The 25,516-nt window shown below is 40.5% G+C and overlaps 1 protein-coding gene and 1 long non-coding RNA gene across 2 annotated transcripts in view; one reads left to right on the forward strand and one right to left on the reverse strand.

The window, feature by feature from the left end:
- The window catches only part of LOC109029573 (uncharacterized), a 49,833-nt gene that overhangs the window by 6,587 nt on the left and 17,730 nt on the right, over nt 1-25,516 (forward strand). The gene's annotated exons all lie outside the window — the stretch shown is intronic.
- LOC109040135 (uncharacterized) lies at nt 501-25,169 on the reverse strand. Its single transcript, XR_011899382.1, has 3 exons — nt 24,236-25,169; nt 2,491-2,563; nt 501-1,016 (listed from the first exon to the last, which is right to left on the reverse strand). It is a non-coding gene; the product is annotated as an uncharacterized lncRNA (long non-coding RNA).

Below are 25,516 nucleotides of genomic sequence, written 5' to 3' on the forward strand. Positions count from 1 at the left end.
AATACGCGATTTTTATACAGATGCGGCCATAATATTCACAAACATCAGTAACTTGAGATAGGGGAGCCGGTAAGATTCTCCTTCAATTTTGTGTGATACTATATACCTTCTCCGAGATTCGAATAGTCGCTAGCTTGATTTCCGCGTGTACAAAAGTGAGAAAATACACAATTCTAGCGGATTCGTTAATTCAAATGAAATTACGCGCTTTGCATCACTGGAAGAAAAAACACATTGGATCTAGAGTCCAGACTCTTGAAAACATTGACAAGAAAAAATACTCTTGATTCAATCAGATTTTTGCTTAGAATCGAAAAGGAAATCCGCTCAAATTAAGAGGCTTGATTCTTGATTAAAGCAAAAATCCGATTGAATCAAGAGTATTTTTTCTTGTCGATGTTTGTAAGAGTCTGGACTCTAGATCCAATTAGTTCTTTTTTCCAGTGATCTAATGATGTAACTCCTCGATCAAAGTGCATTCAACAGAGCCTAAGGTGAACTTGCTTTCATGTGTTTTATTTATTCACATTTGGGCGTATTTATGCGATAAGGAACTACATTGCAATCCCAGCAATCCCTATGCACATGGTTCCTTACAGCAGAAATACGTCCATATGAGCGCCAGGGCGGGGCTACATGTCTACAATGCAACTTATCTCTCAATTTCACTGTCAACATTGTTTTCAACGGAAAAAATCAAGTAAAAATTACTGGACATTTCCCTGCTATGATCATTAATAAAACGAAGTTTACGGTTGAAGTTGCTCGCCTTTCGGACATCGCGAAAGACCAAAATGCATAATACAACTCCTGAGCCGATCAAATTGCATTGCTTCGAATTGAAGGCGAACTTGATTTCTCGTTCCCGTCTTTCTATTCAGAGAAGAGCGTGCGGACATGACAGGGCCATATTCTAGCTTTTGTAACTTAGAAACGACAAATAACGGCATGCTAAATTTATTCCATACGAAATGCAAAAATTTTACATACCGAGAAACCGCTAACAGCAAAGGTTCCTGAAAAAAATAAAAATTAAAATAATTACATGTGGTGAAAATCTACACATCAGAGGAAGAAGAATAGTGAGACATTTAAGGAGAGAATAGAAGTAACCTAGGCGGATAGTGATTAATTCTTCCCGACATTGAAATTATAGGATTTTTCCTGCTCTTTGACGATGAAATATTTGTATTAGGTACATCTACACTGGAAAAAAAAACACATTGGATCTAGAGTCCAGACTCTTGAAAACATTGACAAGAAAAAATACTCTTGATTCAATCAGATTTTTGCTCAAATTAGGAGGCTTGGCTCTTGATTTGAGCAAAAATCCGATTGAATCAAGAGTATTTTTTCTTGTCGATGTTTTTAAGAATCTGGACTCTAGATTCAATGTGTTTTTTTTTTCCAGTGTAAATTCTTTATTACACATTTCATTGAAATGCATGGTAATTTGTAGCGTTTTTAATACGTTTATCTCGAAATTTGTCGATACTTCATTCAATTTTTAGAGTATTTGAAATTAACTTGTTTAAGGATTTGTAATTCTTGCATTTGTGAAAAGTACGGGGTGCACTTTACTTTAAAGCAATTTTTCCGGCATATTTAAACATTTTCTATCAAAACACAGTACATTTTTAGCAGATTAGATTATTTCGTCATATATTCTCCAATAATTGTTCAATTGAGAAACCAAGGAGAAACTCGAGCTCAGTTCTTCTCTCAATTAGTTTCATCTTAGACATGAAATTGACCAAATTTTAGACACATGCATATTCTCCATTGCATGATTATTCTTTTGAATGAGTACTGCTTCGATTGGCAATGAGTTTCTCAATATGCCGAGAAAAAAACCTCGTGCGTGGGACCCGAAGTTTAGGTCATATGGATCTCTGAAGTTTTCAGATTGAACATCTGAACACTTAAGATCTAGCTGTCGAGGTTCGGATCACACATCTGAAACTTCAGTTCTTACATCTGAAGTACTTCAGATGTGAGAACCGAAGTGTTTCGGATTTGAGCACCGAATTTCTTCGGATGTGAAAACCGCAGTACCTAGGACGTAGGAACTGAGGTTTCAGATGTGTGATCCAAACCTCAGCAGCTGGACCTTAAGTGTTCGAATGCTCAATCCGAAAACTTCAGAGATCCATATGACCTAAACTTCGGGTCCCACGCACGAAATTTTTTTCTCCGTGTGATTTCAAAGAGGCAATACGTTAGGTAACGAGTGAAAATTTTGGGGAGAACTATGTTCTGCACCGATGTTATCTGCTTAAATAATCATTAGGAAGATGTAAAATCTTAAAAATTTTATGTATAACCATTTTAACAGTAGCCGTGCATTCTTTTTTGGTAATGCTTACATAGTCTACCTTGCCAGGTAGAGTGTAGGAATGATAATAATTGGAAATTATCCGGTAACTGTCAGCTGTGGACGGACAATACATTACGTTTGAAAAAGAAACGGAAAAATTTGTAGATACGTACCGGAAGAGGGTTATCCGATTGCCCGACGCCAAGCTGAAAGCACTCGCGACACGACACTGTTACTGAAACCGCACTTCGCAATAGAAAAATTGGTCGAGAAAAAGATTATTTTAATAAATAGTATTTGAAAAAATGAACAGACTCATCAGAAAAAGAATCATAACCAGACATACTTGCTTAATTGATTTAAATTTTGCCCAAATAAGGTGTTTACAGGTTACATTATGAAAAAAAAAACATGATAATGAATAATGATCAGGATAATTAAAAATGTATCTTGAAACTAGAAATACAATCGAGAGGAAACACTCCTCCGGATGAAAAAAACAGAAACAAAATAAAATAAAATCATGATGCATATTTCTGAGAGTATGCCATGCATCATTGCATTATGTTTACGTCGAGTTGTGTGACGGATACATTAGTGTATTTTCCGAAGGAAATACACTATTTTGTTCAATCGTTGTTTTTGTATCGATTGATTTGATTACTTCGAATCGGAAAAGAAAAGTAACGATTGCATTGTTTTTAAAGACCTGAACGTGATAAATATACGTTGAATGATTGTTAGTTATGAATCGCATTAGTGCTATCGTTTCGCTGAAGAGTATTAGAATATGCTATTTTATTTGCATGAAGAGCTATTGGGATGTGGAGGTCGCGACCATAAAAAGAAAATCTCTGACAACATGAACGGAAGCCTGCACTTGGGAAGTTCGTGGTTTGAATTTCATATTTATCCAAGTCGCTGAAAACTAAGTTTCCGACAACTATTTCGTGGAATATTTTGCTACAGAGTGATTCATAAAATTTGCTGAAAAAAGGCCGGTTCCATTAAGACGCATGCCGTACTGAAAATCATACTTCCTTAGCTCTACTTTCCTACCACAGAAAAAATTGGAAAAAAACAAGAGGAACTCATATGATGAGATATTCCTACAGTTTTTCTTTCAATTCCTCAAAAATATATGAATAAATGAATATAGATATATCAATACATAAATAAAATAAAGTACGGAGAACTTAGCTCACTAAGCGATTTAAATTCTCTCGGTTCACTTCTTAATGCTCAATATTAATCATCACTATAGGTATGTGGGCTAAGGAGGTGAACTATGTACACTGAAAGCAACTCTACAAACTATCTTTGAGACTACTAAAACATATACTAAAGTATAATTACTCTGACGTAATGGGCTTTTTTAAAATGGTTGTTGATAGTTACGCAGTGGTAAATTTTTGAAACTACACACCAGAAAAAAGTCATTAGAAGGCAGAGTCCAGAATCTAAAACTAAACAATAAAAAATACTATTGATTCCATCACATTTTTGCTTGAATCAAAAGGAAATAAGCTTGGCTCTCGATTCAAGCAAATATTGAATAGAACTATGAGTATTTTCTCTTGTCAAATTTTTTATGAGTCCGGACTCTAGATCCAAAAGACCTTTTTTCCAACAGAATTTTCCAACAAGAATATTAATGAAGTCAGGACTGCCGATACTCTTACGGACTTACTCGTATACGTTTTCAACTCATTTGCTACTACCTGTTTAAAATTGTTCTCATTAGCTTCCCACAGTTTTCGAATTTTCTCACTTCTACTCATCGTCCTCGATTTTATTAACTATGTACAAACCCACTTCTCGATTTTACTCAAACACTTATAACTCGCCGTTCTCAATTTTATTTGTTCAAAATTGTACTCATTTGCTTCCCACAGTTTTCGAATTTTCTCACTTCTACCCATCGTCCTCGATTTTATTAATTATGTACACACCACTTCTCCATTTTACTCAAACACTTATTACTCGCCGTTCTCAATTTTATTTGTTCAAAATAATTGTACTCATTTGCTTCCCACAGTTTTTGAATTTTCTCACTTCTACCCATCGTCCTCGATTTTATTAATTATGTACACACCACTTCTCGATTTTACTCAAACACTTATTGCTCGCCGTTCTCAATTTTTTATTCACTCTTCGACCACCTTTCTCAATTTTACTCACTGGATACTCGCACAAATCGCGCGAAATAACGAGTTCTCTTAGAAAAAGGCAGCATTCCGTTAGTCGCTTCAACAGAGAGAATTACGCAGAAAATATACTCATTACTCGCGTTTTTCTCACAAATTCTCAAATTACTCACAATTCGGCAGCCCTAATAAAAATATACTCATTAGCACTAATTGTTCTCCTTGTCATATTAAACACATTTCATATCAATTATAAAACGATGATTTAAAGAGAGACTTTTGGAAGCAACAGCGACCTAATTGACAAAAAAAGGACAAAGTACATGATGAGAAGACTAAGGTAACATTCATAACACTATAGACCGGTTAAACCACGGTATTACAACAAGTGCGTGACTGTTGCGAAAAACTCTGCGAGCTTTTTTGTGAACTTCTTCTACTACTTGTTCTTTGTCTTCTACTTTTCTCTCTGAATCTTCTTTTGTTTCTGCTGCTTCCTCATTACGGCTGGGATAATCGAGGTCGAGGAGTTATTTATGTTTTACTGAGCCTGCTATTGCTGCCCTTGCTACTATCCTTGTTTCACTCCTTCTCTACTGCTATTACCAGTTCCTTCTTCTTCTTCTGCTTGTCCACCTTTACATTCTTCTTATTTTTCTAATCTCCCTTTTGCTCGTGCTGCCTTTTCTAGTCAAACCTGGTTTGATCTTTAAATTTGAGGGATTTTTCTTATTTTTCAGAGGCTGTTATTACTTCTTCGTCTGCTACTGGGACTGCTGTAACTTCTGTTTTTGCCTAAGCTCCTGATAGTTTGTTTTTTTGAACTAAGAACTTGTTTTCGTATCTGCAGCTACTACATATGACATTATCAATGCAGATAACACTGAGTTGTCAAATTAAAATTAGAATTTGGTATTTAAGATAAGTAACTAAATTAAAATATACCGATTACACTGACAGAATGACTCGAAAAAGATGTTAATCTTAAAAAAATTAAGTTCAATACTGAACCTATTTACTAAATGAAGTAAAAACCACGGTCAATTTAACTATTGGACAAATAACATAACCAAAAAATAAATTTAAAAAATAAAAATTAATCATAAGGAGAGATGTAAAGACGTAAGACGTTGTTCTCGCTGGATGTTTCTTTCGGTCCTATTTCTGATGCTGCAGCTGGTTCTCTTCTTATTCCTCCGCTTACGCTAATTTCTTCTGATTTTTCAACATATTCTGTTCTACGTCTGCGCTTCTTCCTTAGCTGCTGTTTCTTCTCCTACAGCTCCTAATGTTCCTTTCTTCTGTTCCTTCCTTCGCTGTTTGCTTCTTCTCACTTTTCGTGAAGAGCATTTCTAATGACGAGAAGTTTTTACTTCTCTATAGCAGAAGAGGGAAACTGTTCGCCATGTAGCCTCTCCGCCTTGTCTGTGATCCTTTGATAACGAGGATGTTAGCGAGAGATGACTTTGCGGCCGGAAATCCGCGCAAGTATTTCTACCATTGTTGATAAGGGATTATGTGAAAAATTGAGAGTTTGATTAGCAGAATGGATGGTAACGATGAAAACTCTGACGAATCAATCTAGCGAAGCTCGAGCAAGGAGATAATTTGCAGAGTGGAGCAAGTTGTGTGGCTGAAGTAGCAACGAGGCTGGAAATTCGATGATTATCATACATAGACTGAACAGTCGAATTAATATGATTCACTAAATATTAGCGTCAAACCCTTCGTAAAAGTGGGAAGAAAGAAGATAGAAGAAAGTAAGGGACGGAATGCACGGCTTTTTAGTGTAGGTTAGTGATACTTTCATGCGGTTGTTGAATTGAGGGAAAGGACGGAAAGATGCGTAAGTGCACAGAATTTTATGATATTAGTAGCTCACGAGTTAAGCCAAACAACTTCCTTTAACACGTGAGAGGCATTTTGGATGGGTGTATTCATGAGACATGGAAAAGAAGGTAAGAAAATGACAGGGAGATTTAAATACAGGAAGGAACATGCGATGTTAGAATAAACTGAGGAAGAAAAAGACGATAATATATTATCTCCTTTTTCTTCAGTCTGTATATACAGACTGAGAATTGGACTACATTTTGTGATTTGGAACTAAAATTTCTGACCTACTTGAAAAGCAACGTAAGTACTATCAGTTTCCCGATGGACGTACGTGTTTTGACGCATAAACCAGAAATTATAGTTCACAATTGCAAAATGTAGTCAAATCGTTGAAAAGTTCGAGGAATTCTACGACTAAGTGAGTTTTTCTTGATCAAAAGTGAGTGAATGCGATGGATAGAACGTTCTAACCTACGAGGATAAAACGTTCTAACCATCTGTCCTCCTACCCTCGTGAATCATGAACCATAACGTTCCCGGTTGGTTCAAATAACTTTTTACATTTCTTTGACTATTAGCCGTACCCGTAGACCCTGAAAGAGAACCTGATTTCAAGGAAAGTAAAGTTGAAATGTTCATGATCATTTCCCACTGTCAGAACTTACTAGACTATACATTATATTCATGGTAAATATAAAGAACATCGCCGACAAAAGTTGATCTACCCTTAGGTTTGGCACTTTTTGTATGATCTACGGTAAGGACAAAAAAAAATAATTTTGTCCTTACCATAAACCATACAAAAAGTGCTAAATCTTAGGGAAACTCAACCTCTGACGGCGATTTTCTTAAAATTCATCATGAACATAATGTAGTCTGGTGAGTTCGGACGATGGAAAATGGTTATGCAAATTTAAAACTCTTTTTTCCTTGAACTTAGGTTCTCCTCCAGGGTCTACGGTGAGGACTTAAAGTTTAAAGAAATGCGAAAAGTTATTGGAGCCAACCCTCCTAATCCCCCTTAAGCCACCCCCTAACTTAACCTAACCTAATCTAACCTAGCCTCATCTAACCTGATCAAAGCCACCTCCCAATCCCAACCCTATCCCTCGCAACCCTCCCCTCAATCCCAACCCTATGCCTCCTAGCCCACCCCCCATCCCCAGTCCCCTTAAAGCCCCTCCCTGACCTAACCTAATCTAACCTAACCCACCTCCCAATCCCAACCCTATGCCTCCTATCCCGACCTTATCTCTCCTAACCCTCCTCCCCAATCCCAACCCTATCCCTCCTAACTCGCCCCCCTATCCTAACCATATCCCTCCTAATCCGCCCCCCAATCTTGACCCTATCCCTCCTAACCCACCCACCCCCATCCCCCCTAACCCATCAACCGCGGTAAAGAACGAGTTTACCGCCTGAAACCAAAGTGGGCGGGAAAAAGGCATCACCTAACGCATTCTACGTCTCATCACTGCTAGAACAGCAGTTACAAGACACAGAAATATGGCTAGATGGTACCACTTAACCACCGACTTTTGCTGCAGACGTAGACTTGTTTTACCGCGGCGGATAACGCGGGTAACCATGCCATGGTAAAAGCTGCGATAATGAGTGTTCCAAGTGCGTGTCGTCAGGGTAATCGCATGATCATCGAACATGGGCACGCACCCACGTCTGATGACAACACAATCATCCTGAACGTACACGTATACCCAGAGCACTCACGATCACTCCTTTTACCAAGGCATACGGAGGTACTTCAAGGTCACTGACCCGAGGATCTTAGGTCACCGATCGCCATCCACTGACAAGACCTCTGGCCGGGGCGGTGTCTGCGGATCCCTCCTTCTAGTGCCCCCCACACGGATCCGAAGTCCGACGGTCAGGCGACGACCGAACGCCGAAGCGGTCTCTCACAGACCGTTCGGCGGGTCGCCCACCCGATCGTCGGACGGACCGTCGTGACGGACACTTTTACCTGAACTGACGGCGGTTCTGCCGTCGCCGAGCGCCACGGCTGTGAATGCAAGTCGTTGCCGAAACGGAACTTCCGGGACCTCTTGAAGCCCGTGTCACACTCGCAGTGTGGGCGTCGATGCTACCTTCCGACAGGGTCCATGTCCCTGGGTCCACGCACGTCGACTGGGGCTACCTCTTATTATGGATAGAAGAGGAAGCTCCGACCAACGCGCGTCAACCCATGGGACGTGGACCCCTATGATACGGATGGAAGCATCAAAGCCCACTTTGTGAGGATGACACGAGCTCTTGAGCCGATTACGCACGTCGAAAGTGGGAGCCAAGACGATGAGCATTGACCTAGGTCAACACTCATCGTCTCGGCTACCATTTGCGACGTGCGTAATCAGCTCGTAATACCTCTTACCCCCTTTAATGGGCACACCCCTTCGAGGGGGTAAGAGGAACAAGTCGATTACACACGTCTCAAATAGGAGCCGAGACGATGAGTGTTGACCTAGGTCAGTGCTCATCGTCTCGGCTCCCATGTGAGACGTGTGTAATCGACTTGTTCCTCTTACCCCCTTTAATGGGCACACCCCTTCGAATATACTTACTTACTTACTTACTTACTTACTTTACTTACTTCTTACTTACTTACTTACTAGTTAGTTCGTTACTTACTTACTCATATACTAGTTGGTTACTTATTTGCTTACTTATTTCCTGATTATAATTTAATTCATAGTACTTATACAAGGGAAAAAAGAAGAGGGATCAGTAATGAAATGTTCTTGTATCTGTTTTCATCGATTCCTTACGAGCAGGCATACAGTGAGCGAGAGCATCATTCTCTCAGCTGAGTTAAAAAATGCATAAATCCATGTATTTAATTTTTTTTATTTCTTCTTTAATGAGAAAAACCAATAACACTTTCGGAACACACTGACTGTTTGCAGAAACTAAATTGGAAGTTTTTAAAAAAATAGCATGAAGCTTAAATTATTTAATTTATCTAGTTCACGAATCCAATAGTCCCATGGTTGAGGGAGGTGAATTCCATAGGACTATAAATATGAATAATAAATGGGACTCATTCTTTCGGCTGAGTTAAAAAATGCATCATGCCATTTAATTAGTTTCTTGTTTTTAATAAAGAAAAAAATCCACACTGTCAAAACACAATGACTGTTTGCAAAAACCAAGTTGGAACTTAAAAAAAAAAAAACAGCATGGAGCTTACATTATTTAATTTATCTAATTCACGAACCAACGGTCCCATTTTTAAGGGAGTTGAATTCTATGGGACTGAATTAATGAATAATAATGGGGGGAGGGGGGTATGTTTGTGAAGAGAACTAATAAAATTAAAGGAAAACCGAAAAATTGAGTGAGGGATCAGCTACTTGAACTTTCGAAACGACACTGAGTACCAACACAGGCATAGTATGGCCAAGAGGGAGGGGTAACCGGATTTTTTGGACGCTCTCCCATCCCCTTGCCATGAGAAGTATGTAGGTTATCGTAGACCCTCCCTTCTCATGAAAAATTTCTGGCTGCTCCACCAGGTTTAAAATAAAAACTACAAAAAGAGAGCGCAACATTTAAACGACTCGTCTACCAAACTGCAGAAAAAAAGCTGATTTTTCCATTACTGGGATAAGTCAAGTTTTATGTGAAAAATTGCGAATCCGGCGTCACGCACGACTAGATGACCTACCAACAAAAACGAATTAAAAGTAACGACACCTTTCATAATCGGAGCGCGAGACCAAACGCTTGAAAATGGAAGAAAACAGATTGCAATGCAGATTTGCAATTGCAAACCTGACGACTAAATGAGGGTCATTTCACAATATGGCCACTTGTGTTTTCGACAGAAAATTCGCTAGGTTCTAAAATCTAAGAAACACCTACTACCCTGAGAAGACTGTTCAGAAATGGACTGCGCGACAACTAAAACTTTTCCAAGGAAAGTTCCGAGGAAAAAAAGTCTAGCTTCGGAAGAAGCACCTTCACTAAAATAAAAATATAAGTTTGTGCATCCTACACCAAACTCAAGGCGTTAGTGGGTGATGCACGTTCTATGTTTTTGCAATCAAGAATAAACATCTCTCACCTTTCCTCGCATTGAGGAAAGTAAGAACCTTCCTAACGAGATGGATGTTACACGACTAAAGAACTCCAATATCTCTCAGGATCCAAACGCAACACAAGAAATTGACGCATATGTATAATGAGCCATAATAAATTCGCGAGCAATTAAAAACACTCAGTTTCTGATCGAAGTGGGTGTAAACGGAAACGAAAGAAAAGGTTAATATCTGTTCCTAATATTATTAGTAGATACAACGAAAACTTTTAAGATGCTCGAGTGAACAATTGAAAATTGAATACACTAGATTGAGAACACTGCTCATGTCCATTTTTCACATCTTTCGAATGCTTTTTGACTTCAAAGACTGCTTGAGGTTTGAAGGTTAACTTTTGGACGTTACTTGATCCCGAGATCTTATGTCTTGAACAGTTTTGTAAGGTTTCCTCAAAATTAGAAAAAGAAGCTGTTTTTGCACATGTTGATTCAATTAGTGCGTGTTATGTAATATTCAGGCCTTCATTAAATTTTTCCAGTTTTTTTTTTTTTTTTTGTTTTTTGCTTTGCTTTGCGCGGTTATTGATGGTTTCGAAAGTCGCCGATCTTCAGAGAGGGTGCAAGCCAAATTAGAAGAAAATCTTGTCCCTGATATAGTTTTTGTGGATGGTTTGTGTCCTAATGACACTTACGTACCTATTTACTCTCACTGCCTGTTTCGTCTCTGCCCGCACACAGTGCGGCGATTTCGGCCAGACAGTGAGAGCAATACCTAAAATTCTGGGGAAAAAGGGGGGTGAAACATAGGATAAGGATAAATCGTAAATTAAGGACTGAAGGATGAATTTCTAATGAGAAACAATGAAATTAATTTTTCCTTCTACTTGTTTTCATTTAATTTCGATCTCATCATTGTGCGTAGAATTGTCCTTTTTCATCCTTTTCCCTCCGAATTTCTTTTCTTCACAAGTTTTTCACTTTATTTCTTTCTTATCTGTTTCTTTCTTTATTGCTATGTTTCTTTTATTTCTTCTTCTCTCGACATTCTTCATTCTGTTTTTTTCCCTACTTTTTTCCATTACCCATTTTTGTGATTACTCTCTAGGCATTGATATTCAACAGATTCCTCCCCACGGTATGATTTTTTTTCACATACCCAACTGCCCCAAGAATGCAGTTTATTCGATTTTTCATTGCAGAGAGGGGGGGGGGGGGTTAAATAGTAAAAGAAATAAGGAGGAAGAACAGGAATAAGATCGGGGGGGGGGGGGTGGTAAATAGATTTTTCGCCGAAGTGATAAAAACGGAAAAAAACTGCTTTTACGACTGGTACTTGTTGGCAGTGATGTTTTTGCAGTGACCGGTATGCCGAGTAGTGATTACCCAGCAGTGACCGTGCTAGCTCATCAGCAGATAGTTCAGCAGTGACCCGGTTTGCTTCGCGAAAAAGGACAAATCCCTGCAGAGGCGTCCGCATTTCCATGATTAAGGCCGAGTGGAATCTGTTTCAGCAGACCCACTCGTCAGTCCTATAAAAATGAGTTGCCACTACCTGGATCAGGACCGCGGACCTAGCTGAAGTACAAATCCATGCGAAGGCATCCACATTTCCATGGTTAAGGCCGAGTGGAATCTGTTTCAGCAGACCCACTCGTCAGTCCTATAAAAAAGTGTTGCCACAACCTGGATCAGGACCACGGACCTAGCTGAAGTACAAATCCATGCGAAGGCATCCACATTTCCATGGTTAAGGCCGAGTGGAATCTGTTTCAGCAGACCCACTCGTCAGTCCTATGAAAATGTGTCGCCATTGCCTGGATCAGGACCACGGACCTATTGACCTAAATGCAGAATAGCTGACCACTAGGCCAACCTAGCAGTGACCGTGCTAACTGAGAGTAATTACGTGACAGTGACCAGTTTAAATAGTAAAGCTACCCTCCGTCGACCTCAGTGTTATCCTCGGCCTTCGAAGGAGAGCATTGCTGTTTTTTAAGTGCTTGGAGGCTTCCAAGTGTTGAGAAAGAGAGAACAATTAAAAATGAACAAACCCAGTTTTTATCACTTGCAACGGAACTTGAACACAGGAGGGCATATCGATGAATTGATCAGAAATTCTAGGGGCACTTAGGTATGAAGTATAAATGGTCAGCCAGAACTTAGATGGCTTTTTTTTTTTTTTTTTTTTTTTTTTTTGGCCTATCATTTTAGAAAAGTGGGGTTACTTAGGCCTAAAAAACCGCGAGGAAGAACCGGTTGAATAGAAGCCTACGATAGGACTGAACGTCAAAGCAAAATAGCCGACTACAGATGATGAGGAAGAAAAATTCGGGAGTACTATGGGTTCTATTTACCATTTAGACGCAAGAAAAGATACTTCCGCGTCCTATTTGAACAAAATAGAAGAGAGAGAGAGAGAGAAAAAGAAACAACTTCACTTCTACCTATAAAAAAAGTAGATTCGGTTTGTAGATTTGCAATGAAGAAAAAAACTCGGGGGGAATCGGAATGAAAAACAGCTGAGAATTGAGCCGGCTAAAATTACTACGGTTTTTTTTTTTTTTTTTTTTTTTTTTTTTTTTTTTTTTTTAAATTGAATTATTGAAACATTTTGAAAAAATAAAAACAATTTTATTAGTTTCTTTTAAAATGTATTTTTGAGGGTAGATAAAATTTAAAAAAGGCCTTGCCACGTTGGGATAAAATGCAAGGCTTCATTCAAAATTAAGAGGCTGCAAACCCTCAATGTTCGTTCCTGACTTGTTCAGTGCTCTGGGGCAAAAAGGTACACATCTCACATTATTGGAAACATCGAGTAGCTGCCATTTAAGAAACCTCCAATAACCGTTTCGCAAGTGACTGGAAAATTTAATAGCCCTATCTTACGCTGGTTATGAGATACGGAACTCTAAACATCGCGATTTAGATTGAAAATAATTTGGGTTGACGCGTGCTTTTCCCCTAATACGTCGCAAAGGAAGGCTAAAATTTAACTCGAAAAAAATCTTGCTTGCTTATTTGAACTTAACTCTAAAATTAACTTTCACTCTGGGGTGTTGCAGTAAAACTGGAAAAAAAGTATCATGGATCTTGAGTTCAGACTCCTTAGAAATTTGATAAGAAACATGTTTTTCTTGAATCGAATGTTTGCTTGAATCAACAGGAGATCCACTTCGATCAAGAGGACCTTCCGCTCTTGATTCAAGCAAAAATCCGATTGAATCAAACGTATTTTTTCTTGTCAAATTTTTCAAGAGTCTGAACTCTGGATCCAAGAAGCTTTTATTCCAGCAAATGAAGTATAACGCTAATTTATTACTATTTTACTTAAAATTTTCTTGTAGAAGGTAAAAAATCTTGAGGCTACTGATATTATTATTGAATTTTTAACGGTGAGGCAACAGTTCTCTCAAAGATGGCTGGATCCTGAGAAAGATTGAAGCTCTTAGAATTACAGGGGGGTGTCTACTCAAACTGTCTGACAAAAAATCAGTGCATTCACAGTACTTTTTCAGGGCTTTCCCAAAAAATTCAGCTCAATCTCTCTACTTTCGAGAAACAAAATTCAATATTCACGCGTGAAGCGCGAAAAAAAAAACGACGAAACCATGAAATTCGAAATAGATCAACTGGCTGCAAAATCGCAATCTAACAGGTAAATACTGTACTAAAATTAAATAAGAGAGGGATTGCCTACTTTCCAGGCTGTCATAAGAACCACGCGTGGCATATGCAAAAAATTCCGGAATTTCTACCGGTATTTTCGTGCTTTTTCAGTATCCTTTCCAACTGCTCGCGTCTTCAAAAAAATCAATGTATTTCGGACCTATCCGGATCTGTAGACATCCTGCATTAGAAACGCAACTTAAATAGAGAGAAAAAGGAGAGGGCGATTCTTCAGCATCAATACTGAAAGCTAGCAAAGTATGAAATAATTACAATACCAAAAAGAAAGAAAAAAAGAGACCTTTCCTCTGCCACATTATGCAGACAAAAATCGATCAGAAGACAGAAATACTGAAAAGAAGAAACGGGCCCTAACGTTCAATAGAGAACCAAGTAGATGCAGTGACGCCTGATACGGCCTCCGACTAGTTGTTTGATGGGGGGAAAACACCTTCTGTTGATCGCAATGATGAAAAGCTTGACTTATTTTTGATGGTTTCCTAACTGTGGAGGATTTGGTACATTACCTATTTTTTATTTCCACGGCGTTAAGTTCAATTATTTTGAGCTTCGCCATTGATTGTTTGTTCATGCCTTTCTTGGGCTCCTATTTAAGTCCATGGCATTACTGCCCATGATGAATCGGGGGCGCAAATTGGTGCGACAATGAGACGCAATGTTTCCTCACTCGACATTCTTACATCTTCGCTACAATAAAACCCATCCATTACCACGCACGGACATATCCGTGCAGCGCAAAGCGCTTCCCCCGCGCCACGCACGGATATATCCGTGATTTGACCCTGCCGTGTTCATCTCCCTCTAGCTGTTCTATATGAACCGAATTTAACATGTGAGGAGTGCTATCTATCGGGAAAAAGATGTACTACAAAGCTGGCTTGTTTCTATGTTGATCCGCTAGATAGCGCGCGCACCGTATGACCGGGAAAGTTTGATTCGCACGCGAGGAAATTTATACAAAGCATGTCGTTGTTTTTCGATCGTAAAGGATTTCTTTTCAAGTACGTTTATTCTACAACCTGTCAAGATCATCTGTACAAAATTTCAAGTAGCTGGGATGAGCAGGGAACACATAACAGTAAGAATACTGAGACATCAATTACACAGCAAGCGCGCGGAAAAATAACCCGGTTTCTGAGGATGGTTCACCTGCTATAGGTAACTTCGTAATGAAAAGGATTTATTAAACCTCGATTATCAGTGAAAAAGTTCAAGTGAGCTATAATCTCTCAAACATTTCTAAATGTTTGGTTAAGTTTTGTTTTAAAGAAAATCAATTTCAAAAAGGTTTGCCCCCGGGATTTCGGATTAAGGTTGAAAATATGTTGGATAGGTACCTGAACTAGTTAATTCAGCCTAAAGGTAAGCTCATGCAATTTTTTTACGCGCTGTTAAATTCACGGAAATTGAAATTGCAAAACAATCATACTTAAAACTGTGTGGATGCATACAAGCGCGTTTTTTCTGAGATGTGTAGTTCCAAGCGAATCTTCGGTGGACAATTAAGAGAAAAGGTCATGAACTACGAGTTTAGCAGGTGGTCATTAATTAAATGTCGAAAAAATTGGAGTGGTTTTAGGAAGTCTTGAACTTGGATCTATGATATTGAATTTCACGAAGGAGAGAGGGTCGGCTTCGAAGATCGAAAACAAATTAGAATTCATAAGTAAAGTGAAAAACCGCTGGAACTAATAGATAGAGAAGGAGGTAATTGGTGCTAATATCACATCATTGATTACCGGAAACTTGTGAGATACCTTTAGATTATGCAACTTGAGAAATCAGTCTCATTTAAAAACATGGCATGAATGTTTATTGAGAGAATTTTTTTTAAAATCTGAAAATTAGAAGTGGACTGTTTGGGTTTCCTCATCTGATTAAGTCTCAGTGTAGATTTTTCTGGGAAGCCACGTACTAGATTGGAAAAAGTCGCCATTCTTCTCTTTGTCTGAGTAACTTCTGCCTACGCGGCAATGAATAAAATAAATAAAAAATTAAAAAAAAGGTTAAAACCTGGCACCTAACTTTTCCCAGGCTGCCGATTTCGTGAATTAACTAACAACATTTATTCTCAGGAAATCTCTTCAATTAATTGAGAAAGAATAACGTCAACGCTTTGCACGATGCACTCTCGTAAGTAGGCGACGAGAAACAGACCATCACAGTACTCTATCATCGAACCGATTAGAAGAGTCGGAGGTACAAGACAGAAGATTTAGCTGACGACAAAACAGCAACCTCCCTTGCGGGAATCCTTCATAATTATAAATACAAGTTTATTTTTTTATAGACAATTTAAATCGAAACTGAGTCATTTTTTTAAAAAGCTGACTGGTAATGGTCACAATGGATGCAAGGATCAATGTTCCTCGGAAACATTTCCGGGTTGGCTCTTCAAAGTCTGCGTAATTCGCGGTAAATAAAAGCAAGTATCTAACAATGAAGATAGGTGCAGGGCCGCCTAAGGAGGGGGGGGGGGACTTTCATCCAACGACCTGGGCTCATCAAGGTCGAGATGGTTCTAAGGTTGTTGAGGTGTTTGAAGCAATTTCTTAATCCGTCTCGGGACTTAACAAATAAGCAAATGTTTTGCTTTTTATCAAAGTTTTGGGGCCTCCCTCGCTGCCTCGTGGGCCCCTCTGACCCATTTCTTCCATGAAAATTTGGAGAGACTCAGGAAATTGAAAACATCGATATTCTCACGTTACAATTTAAGCTATTCAAAGGACTTGGAAGTTACGTTGAGTGAGCATAAAATTGCATCTGCAGTACCTTCAATTTCGAAAAAAATTTTGGAGAGGCCCTCCGGGCTCCTTTTCGGCGGTCCCCCCTCCCCCCCCTTGACATGCCAAAATCGTCACTTTAATTTTTACCGGGGCACCAGGGCCCACATTGTGTTGGAGCGGCCCTGGATAGGGATGAGAGAGTAAGTAAGTAACGAAGTAGTAAACGTATTTATTCGTAACTTTCTAAAATTATTTCGTTTGGATTAGATCTTGATAAGAGTGGAATTCTATGTAAAACAATACTGGCAGTATTGAATGCGATCTTTGTCACTGAAGGGTTTCTTCTAGTTCTAGGAATTTTGCGTGAACCTCGACTATTTCTAATCGAAATTAATGTGCTTCAGCACAAAAAAAAAAATAATAATAATAAATAAATATATGAAAACAAATTTTTAAAAAAAATAAACCTTAAAATATAGCATGTATAATAAAGTAAGTAAGTAAGTAAGTAGTATAATTAGTTTTTCTAGGAGTAAACTTTGGTCGGAAATGGAGCTCTTGCATGCGTCAGGAATTTGGATGATCCTGACAATAAACTCCCCCACTCCCCCCCCCCCCCCCCCCGAAAGTCTGAATTGATTTCAGCCATTTTTCTATTGAGAGTACAGAATTGGCAGGAGTGCGCTATTTGAGCTGAACGACAAGCAGTCGATTTCATAGCGTATCGCTTCCGTTTTCTTAACCGTAGTGACAAAATAATTTGAAGTTCAGGACTTGCGATCGATTTCAGAAATATGATCAAAAATTGGATCCATCTAACAGCAATTTTTTGGTTTGCCGCCGCCGCCGCCCCCCCCCCCCCCTCTTTAGTAGAGGAATGTTTATGCGAAGATCTCATAAGCTATGAGACCTGTAGATATGAAACCACTGGATAATTTTTCTTATCACATGTTGGAAACTTGCATGTTTATATGCTGTAACTTCCCTCTTGAAATGTGAGCTTCTCATTCTGTCTCAGATGATCGCACAGCAAAAATAGGAACGAATTTTTTAACTCTGAAATATCAGCGCTGGGTTCAAAAGTGCTCATCCGAATAAATTTCGTTTTCCCTAGAAAAACCAATCTAAAAATCCACACTGATGTTCACGATGAACTGAAACATCTGCCGTCAGTTAGGGGAAAAAAGAGTGGCAACTTGGCCATTGAAGAACCATGAATATTTTTCCTTCATGTTGAGCGAGAGCCAACTCGGGGGGGGGGGGGGACTCACAACTTCATGGGCGTAGCTAGGGGGGGGGGGGGGTCTGCCCCCCAGATATCTCGTGGCCCCCCCAGAAAAACGCGAGAGCCAACTCGGGGGGGGGGGGGGGGGCTCACAACTTCATGGGCGTAGCTAGGGGGGGCCTGCCCCTCCAGAAATCTCGTGGCCCCCCCAGAAAAACGCGAGAGCCAACTCGGGGGGGGGGGGGCTCACAACTTCATGGGCGTAGCTAGGCTCCCCTAGCCTGCCCCCCCAGAAAAACGGGATCCTCCATTCCTCACCCCCCCCCCCCGCTCTCTTCACCACGAGAGGTGGTCCCATACCCCCCCCCCCCCAGAGAAATTTCCTAGCTACGCCCCTGCACAACTTATAAAAAAAAGTACTTGAATCACAAATTCCTGACGCATGCAAGAACTCCATTCCCGAGAATGGGAAGGGGTTGCCCGTTATAGGGCAAGAGGTGGGAGCTCGGTCCCGGGAAAGTTCCGCTTTCGGCGCGACGTGCATTCACAGCAACAGCGCCAAGCGCGACAGCCGCAGGTCAGTTCAGGCGAGGAGGTGATCGGCAGAGCTTCCCCACCGACCAGCAGGCACACTGCCCGGGTGGCTATGGTGCCTAAATCCTCTTGGTACGGGGCCAAGAAGCCTCGCAGGTTACCCACCGAGGTCCTCGTTACACCATCGCTTCGCGATTCAACTCCCATCCGAATGAAGCCACCGGTGACTCCACAAAGATAGGAGTTGAATCGTAAACTGATAGTGAAACGAGAGCCTCGGTCGAGGTGAGATCACACGGTTTGTCAGACCGTCAGATGGGCAGTACGTCGCACGATCTCTCGAAAGCTTTTTCTGAGGAAAAAGCGATCGACAGACTGCGCGACGAACTGCCAGTCTGACACCCGGACGAACTGTGTGAACACACCCTCACATGCCCATGGCCCCCCTCCCCCCTTCTATCTTAACCTGACATGCCCCCTCCCCCCTCCTATCTTAACCTACATGCCCCCTCCCCCTTCTATCTTAACCTGACATGCCCCCCTTCCCCCTTCTATCTTAACCTGACATGCCCCCACCCCCCTCCTATCTAAACCTACATGCCCCCTCCTATCTTAACCTAACATGCCCCCTCCCCCCTCCTACCTTATCCTGGCATGCCCCCCTCCCCACCCCTGTCCTATCCTGGCATGCCCCTCCCCCTCCTATCGTAACCTGACATGCCCCTTCCCCCTCCTACCCTATCCTGGCATGCCCCTCCCCTCTCCCTCCTATCCTAACTTGACATTCCCCTTCTTCCCACTTACCCCCCTCCCCCACCTACTATCGAAACACAAATATTCACGCGGGAAGGATCAACATTCACTCATTCAAGATTTCAGGTGATTCGATGGACGTCATACTTCGTGTCGGAACGAGACGCGATACATCGCATCCATAGTTCCATGTTTTCGGCTATTCGTCATTTACAGTGAATTGTGAGATCGCATTTCTATCGTTACGAAACTGGAGGAATTCACTTACAAAATTTGACGAACAAATTCAACGTAACATACCTAGGCAGGATTTTTCCTCTTAAAAAAAACCTGCCTATGTTACGTTGAAATTGCTTGTCAAATTTTGTAAGTGAATTCTTCAGTCTCGTGACCACAGAAATGCGATCTCGAAATTCAATGAAAATGACAAATATCCGAAAACATGGAGCTAATCGACGGAATGTATCGCGGGTCTCGTTGTGACAGGAAGGATGGCGTCCATCGAATCACCTTGAGCAAATACCTAGAATAAAATCAAGACACAATTACATAAATTGATGAATGAATTGAAAGATTATGTTATGAGGAAAGAACTACTCACACGAACATGCAGTACAATGAAAAAACTAGGAAAAATTAGTAAGAGTGTAAGAGAAGGTTAAGATCATAAATGAGAAAGAAAAAAAGCGATAATAGGGGATTATGGATACGGTCATTTTCTTCCTTCTTCTTTCTTCTTTTTATTACATAAAACCGCAGTCTAAAAGATGCAACTTCTTGTATCCCTACTTGACAAGTTCATGATTTAATTAAAGCCGCACTTCACGGATGTCTAACACTGAATCACATTTAAATTAAAACTTAGAGGTAATAATGTTGGGAATCAATTTCTGTATTTCACTCCCTTCTGCAGAGACCATCATTCAAGCACCAAACAAAAAACAGTGATTGCTAGAAATGGTCTCTTCACTTGAATATTGGCAGCTAGACATGGAAAAGCTTATTTATAATTTTAATTTTAGTATATAATTTCAAATTAGAGATAATTAGTTGTAATTAATTACCTACTTAAATAAATGGTAATACCGAATCCCTGAAATTCTCTTCCCTAAAGTATGGACACAAAATTGGAGGTGTATTTATGGTGAGGGGGGGGGGGGGATGGCGAAGATTTTCATTCAAAGGTTACGGTGGTTTCATCAGCCCTCTGAAAGACGATTCGTTAGTGGATAGATCAATTGATTATTCCTGAATTTCAGGACATTTCTTCGAAAATTTCGGCGAGTCTCGTCTCAACGTAGATCGTCAGGTACTGACACTGACTGAGAAAAAATTTTGAAAGAACTTTAAAAGTACATCCCGAGCGAAAATCACAAATCGAAAGGAAAAACGACTCGCGACGCCCACAAGAGATATTCGCTTACAGTTAATCCAAATTCTTGCAAGGTCAAGTTTTGTCTAAAAATATCTGACGCGCTACAGCGTGATATTACACTCAGAAATATTTAAAGTACGAAAAGGTAAAATCCAGAAATAATCAATTGCTAAATCGGCTATCGAATCATTTCAAGATTGGATGAAAATAAGGAAAGGGAAAGGGGGGGAGGGGAGCCTGGTGGAGATTTTCAACCAACGCTTTGGTGGCGGCAATCAACAGCGGACCAAGTCTAGACATGTCTAGAGACGAGAACAATAGGAGCGATCTGAAAGAGAGGTGGTGGCAGCCAGCCGTGGACGGGGACACACTCACACGCGTCCTTAAATCTGAAAATTGAGTTGGATTATGTAACTCTGAGGAGATTGGAAGAAGGGTTGAGAAGGAAAACATGTGTCATCGGCAGACGGAAAGCGAACGATTTCAGTTCACTTCAAAGGCTCTCCAACCGAAACTCTGAATCCATCAGCTAAAATCTTCCGAGCAGGGGGGAATTCCTAGAAAGGTTTGCTGGTCGGCGAAACTGATTACGGGCATCTGGTCGGATCGAGTGCTGGGGTGGGCCGATTCTGAGCGGAGCCTTGATTTTCCCCCTTTCCCGCCTTTTCTTATCTCACTTTCTGCTAACACCTGACCAAAAATTCACGAGGGAATCGGACGGAATCTTGTCGCTTCGGAGGGGCATGAATGTTCACTCGCTCACTCTCTCAGTATCTCTCTCTTTCGTCTATCCTTCTTCTCTCATCAATTCCGTCCGTTGAGCCCGCGAAAGGACTCGGGCCCAAGCCATGTCCGCTATTGCCAAATTTAACTGGGCAATTGAATTTTTTGCAAGAGAGCGTATGTGAGGATTCTCTTGAAATTTTTAAGGAATTTGCTTTGTACTGTGCAAACAAATCACCGACTTAGGCACGAAAGTCCGCACAACCTTTTTCACGTTTAATAAATTGAATTGCCTAATTTCTGCTTAACGCGGTCTAAGCTAGCTTTAAGAAAAATTGGCTCGACTGAGCGAAACATCCTCACTATTGATGAACGATGATGAAATTAGACCCGGAAATAATATATGGGGAAACATTGAGAATTTCCTCTGACATTTTCAGGGTAGCATTTGGATAGGGGAAAAGGGTGATAGCCCCTGTAAGTTTGAATTATACCTGCAAGAGGAGCGATTTTAGTCATTTAAGGGCAATATTTCCGGGAGAACTGGGGTTGACTTGCTTCCCCCCCCCCCCCCACCTATTTTATAGGGAGTCTGCGTCTTGCCACTGTGATGAAAATTCGGGGAGTCTCTCTCGGGAAAATCTTGGCATATTGAAGTCTCTCTCGGGAAAATCTTGGCATATTGAACTCTCTCTCGGAAAATTTTGGAATATTGACCTCTCAGACTATGCATTTTGAGCAACTCCGGCGCAAAATTTGGCCGAAGGCAAACATGAGGTTAATCTCTGCAAATAATCATGGGGAAAGCTCTCTAACTGTCTCGCACAAAATTCGCCAGCTCTGAAGCTATATTCTACTTTGCAGATTTTGCAGGGAGGCGAAGGGGGGGGGGGGGGGGGGGCTAACCCATCCTCACACCTAAGAGATATGTCTGCAGGAAAACATTCTCTCTGAGCTCACTTTGTGGGGGCATGGATGTTCGCTCTTTCTCTCTCTTTGACATCTTAGTATCTTCTTTCTCTCTTCAATATTATCTGTTGGACCCTTGTCGGCGGAACAAGACACTTCAACTAAATCACTGAAAAACCGAAAGTTTCTACTGGTCGTCTTCGCGTGTATCCAACTGTGACGTCATAAATTTCAGGAAATGTTGTCGGAAAATAATTCTAAAAGTGAGAGCCAGCTTATCAAAATTTAAGGGGAAATACAGGATCTATATTGAGTCGAATGTCGTTCATATTAGAATAACTTAAAAGCTTTTGGAAAGCACACTATTATTTCAATTGCCCGGAAAATCTACTTGAAAGTTCGCGGAATAAAGATAGAGAGTGACTGTGAGTGAACCATTTGAGGGTATGAGGTCGGAAAGGAGAGGGGGATTCCTGAATTAAGGATTAGGCACATGAATCTATGAAAATACTGCCGGGGTTGAAGATACAGCTACAAAACTTAACAGGTCAGGGACTTGCAAAACTAATCTATCTTCTTGTGGAGGGGCTGAATGAAACAAGAATTGTTACAGTGGAAAGCTGTAAACATGGTATAAGGTCCTAAGAGGAGATGGGAATTAGGTATTCATGATGGAAATCAGGAGGGGGCACATTTTACGCATTTATTGACACAGGATTATGCTCTCATAGAAGCACCAATATTCATCATCAGTAAATTTCTGGAAAAGATGGTTGCAGAATTTTGGTTTCTAATTTATCTACTTTGCATTTATTGATAGTGGAGAAATTTCCTCCAATCTTCAGCATATATAACTAATCTAGAAATTAATAAACAGAAAAACAGTTTAAGAAATATTTCTTCCCGAGACTGTGAGACTTGTCAATAATCCGGGGACCTCAGAATGTTGGTGGGAGGGAGAGGATATTGAATTGTTGTTGGCCATTCTACATTTACGTAAATTGAAGACATGTTGAAAAAAAAATTAATTAAGTACAGATCATGATAACGATAAGATGATAGGTACTTGACTACTAATCTTAGAAGTTAGAAGCAATATGAACTTCAGAGAGTAATTTAAATTCAATTAATTGTCCTACGATAAGTGTTGAAAACCTGAAAAGTTTTTACTGTAGGAAGGTGAATCATCATATGGTTTCTGGGGTGTCCAAATCAGCGTGAAATGTATAGCATCAAGTGAGTAACAAATCTGAGCAGATTTGGAATTTATAGCATGAAAAATAATGATAGCCCATGCGCATGAACCTTGACAATCATTCTAAACCAACAAATGAGCAAAATTCAGAGAAATGAAAATAGGATCCTTCCGGAGAAAAAAATCACATTCAGTACATTAGCCGAATAACTGTTGCACGCAATGTTCTGATCCAAAGAGGATCCTGCTTTCATTTCTCTAAAATTTGCCAGTTCGTTGGTTTAGTATAAAAGTTAAAGCTCATTCGTAAGGAGTATGGTTCTTTTTTTGGCCAAAAATTCAAGATTTGCAGAGATATTAGACTTTATTGATGCGATAGATTGCACTCCAGTTCAATCACAACAGGAAATTTAACAAGTCACCTTAAAAGAAGGTTGCCAGAATCTGACTCAAGGCGATTACAAGTGGCTGCAGACCTCTCATTTACATGGATAGAGTTTGAGCTGTCAAACCGAAAACACTGCTAGAATTTTTTACTTAAAAGTAATGATCATAGACTGAGTCAGATCATAGTTGAGCCACTCTTTACTTCACCTTCGAAAAATAAGAAGACGACCTCCTAAGTGAGAGGGGAAAACGACAAGAAAAAAAGAACAGACAGATAAAGAAGACAAATAAATTGAGTACATAAAAGTTTAGCATTGAATGACACCTTATCTGGGCAAAATCTAAAAAAATTAGAGATACTTCAAACCTCAATCCAGTACCCAGCTGTAGCAATGAAGACCAGCAATTCGACCAGATATCGGAAATCCTATTTGCAGTAATGAAAACACTCGATAGATTCAGTCTTAGAGAATTCAAAAGGAGCCGCGAACCACGCGAGATCAGAATCGAACGAACACCGCGACCAAAGTTTATCAAACGATTCGCACAAAAAGTTCACACAAACCGACACGAACCCGAAAACCGCACTGGAGTACCGGCAATTCACTTTTTCCATTACACGACAAAAATCAATTGATAATTAACAATCTCAAAAACAGGACATCAAGAGACACGGCTTGGGACCCACGAGTCATAAGTCAACAAGTGCCGGAATAATGAATGGCAAAATGGCCGACCCTTCTATTTGCCGCAGGCGAATTTTGACTCGAGCTGCGAATTCACACGCGACCGAAGAGATTCCGAGAAACACGATAACCCGGCGATTCGCACATTACGACGAACGACGAAACTTCTTAGAGTAAGAATTCAAGTCAGATCACTCAAAGGCAGGACATCATGCGTGAGGGCTCGAGAATCACGGATCAACAAGTTCCACAAAACGAGTCCGTGTCTTGCACTTGCCGCGGGCGTAGTTCCGATTCACGCAACGACCGTTCTAAGATACACCGAGGAGTTTTCACGAAACACGATAATTAGGACAGATTACTCGAAAATAATGTTCTAGAAAGTTTAACACTCAGTTTCAAGATGGCTAAGAATGATCAGTTTCGATTTCACGCGGAGGCGAGACAATGCGAAGGGACGGCCGGCTGACTGAATAATGAGGGGAAAGTGCAGCGCTCCGGGGTGCCGCTGCGTTGGAGTGGCGTGACCATCCGCAGATTCGCACTCTCTGATTGGCTGATTGGCGCGCACGAGGTGTCGACAGACTGAGACATGTTTTGATCTGTTGGCGTCGGAGGGTCCGTCGTCGCGACTTCTGATCCCCGCCAAACAGGTGCCGGGCTTCTAGAAAACTGATGAGAAGCCTTCCGCCAAAGCGAAAAAGCGTAATTTCCCTCCTTTCTCGTACCTTCTCCGCTGAAGCCGGATGTTGACTTCAAACCGAGACACGTGTCCTTTTCCCACTACTAAGAACCACAGTTGTTGATGTTGATCTGCGAGCCCGCCGATTTTTTTTCCGTATGATGCCAGATCGTGCTACAAATTAAACATCGATGCATAACGATGGTGCAACCATCAGACTATTCATCTCGGCTTGCGATGTTGCATACTTTACTTTTAAAATGGAAAATTACTCAACGTC

Source organism: Bemisia tabaci, chromosome 2 (assembly GCF_918797505.1).
Source record: "Bemisia tabaci chromosome 2, PGI_BMITA_v3".
NCBI classification, from domain to species: domain Eukaryota; kingdom Metazoa; phylum Arthropoda; class Insecta; order Hemiptera; family Aleyrodidae; genus Bemisia; species Bemisia tabaci.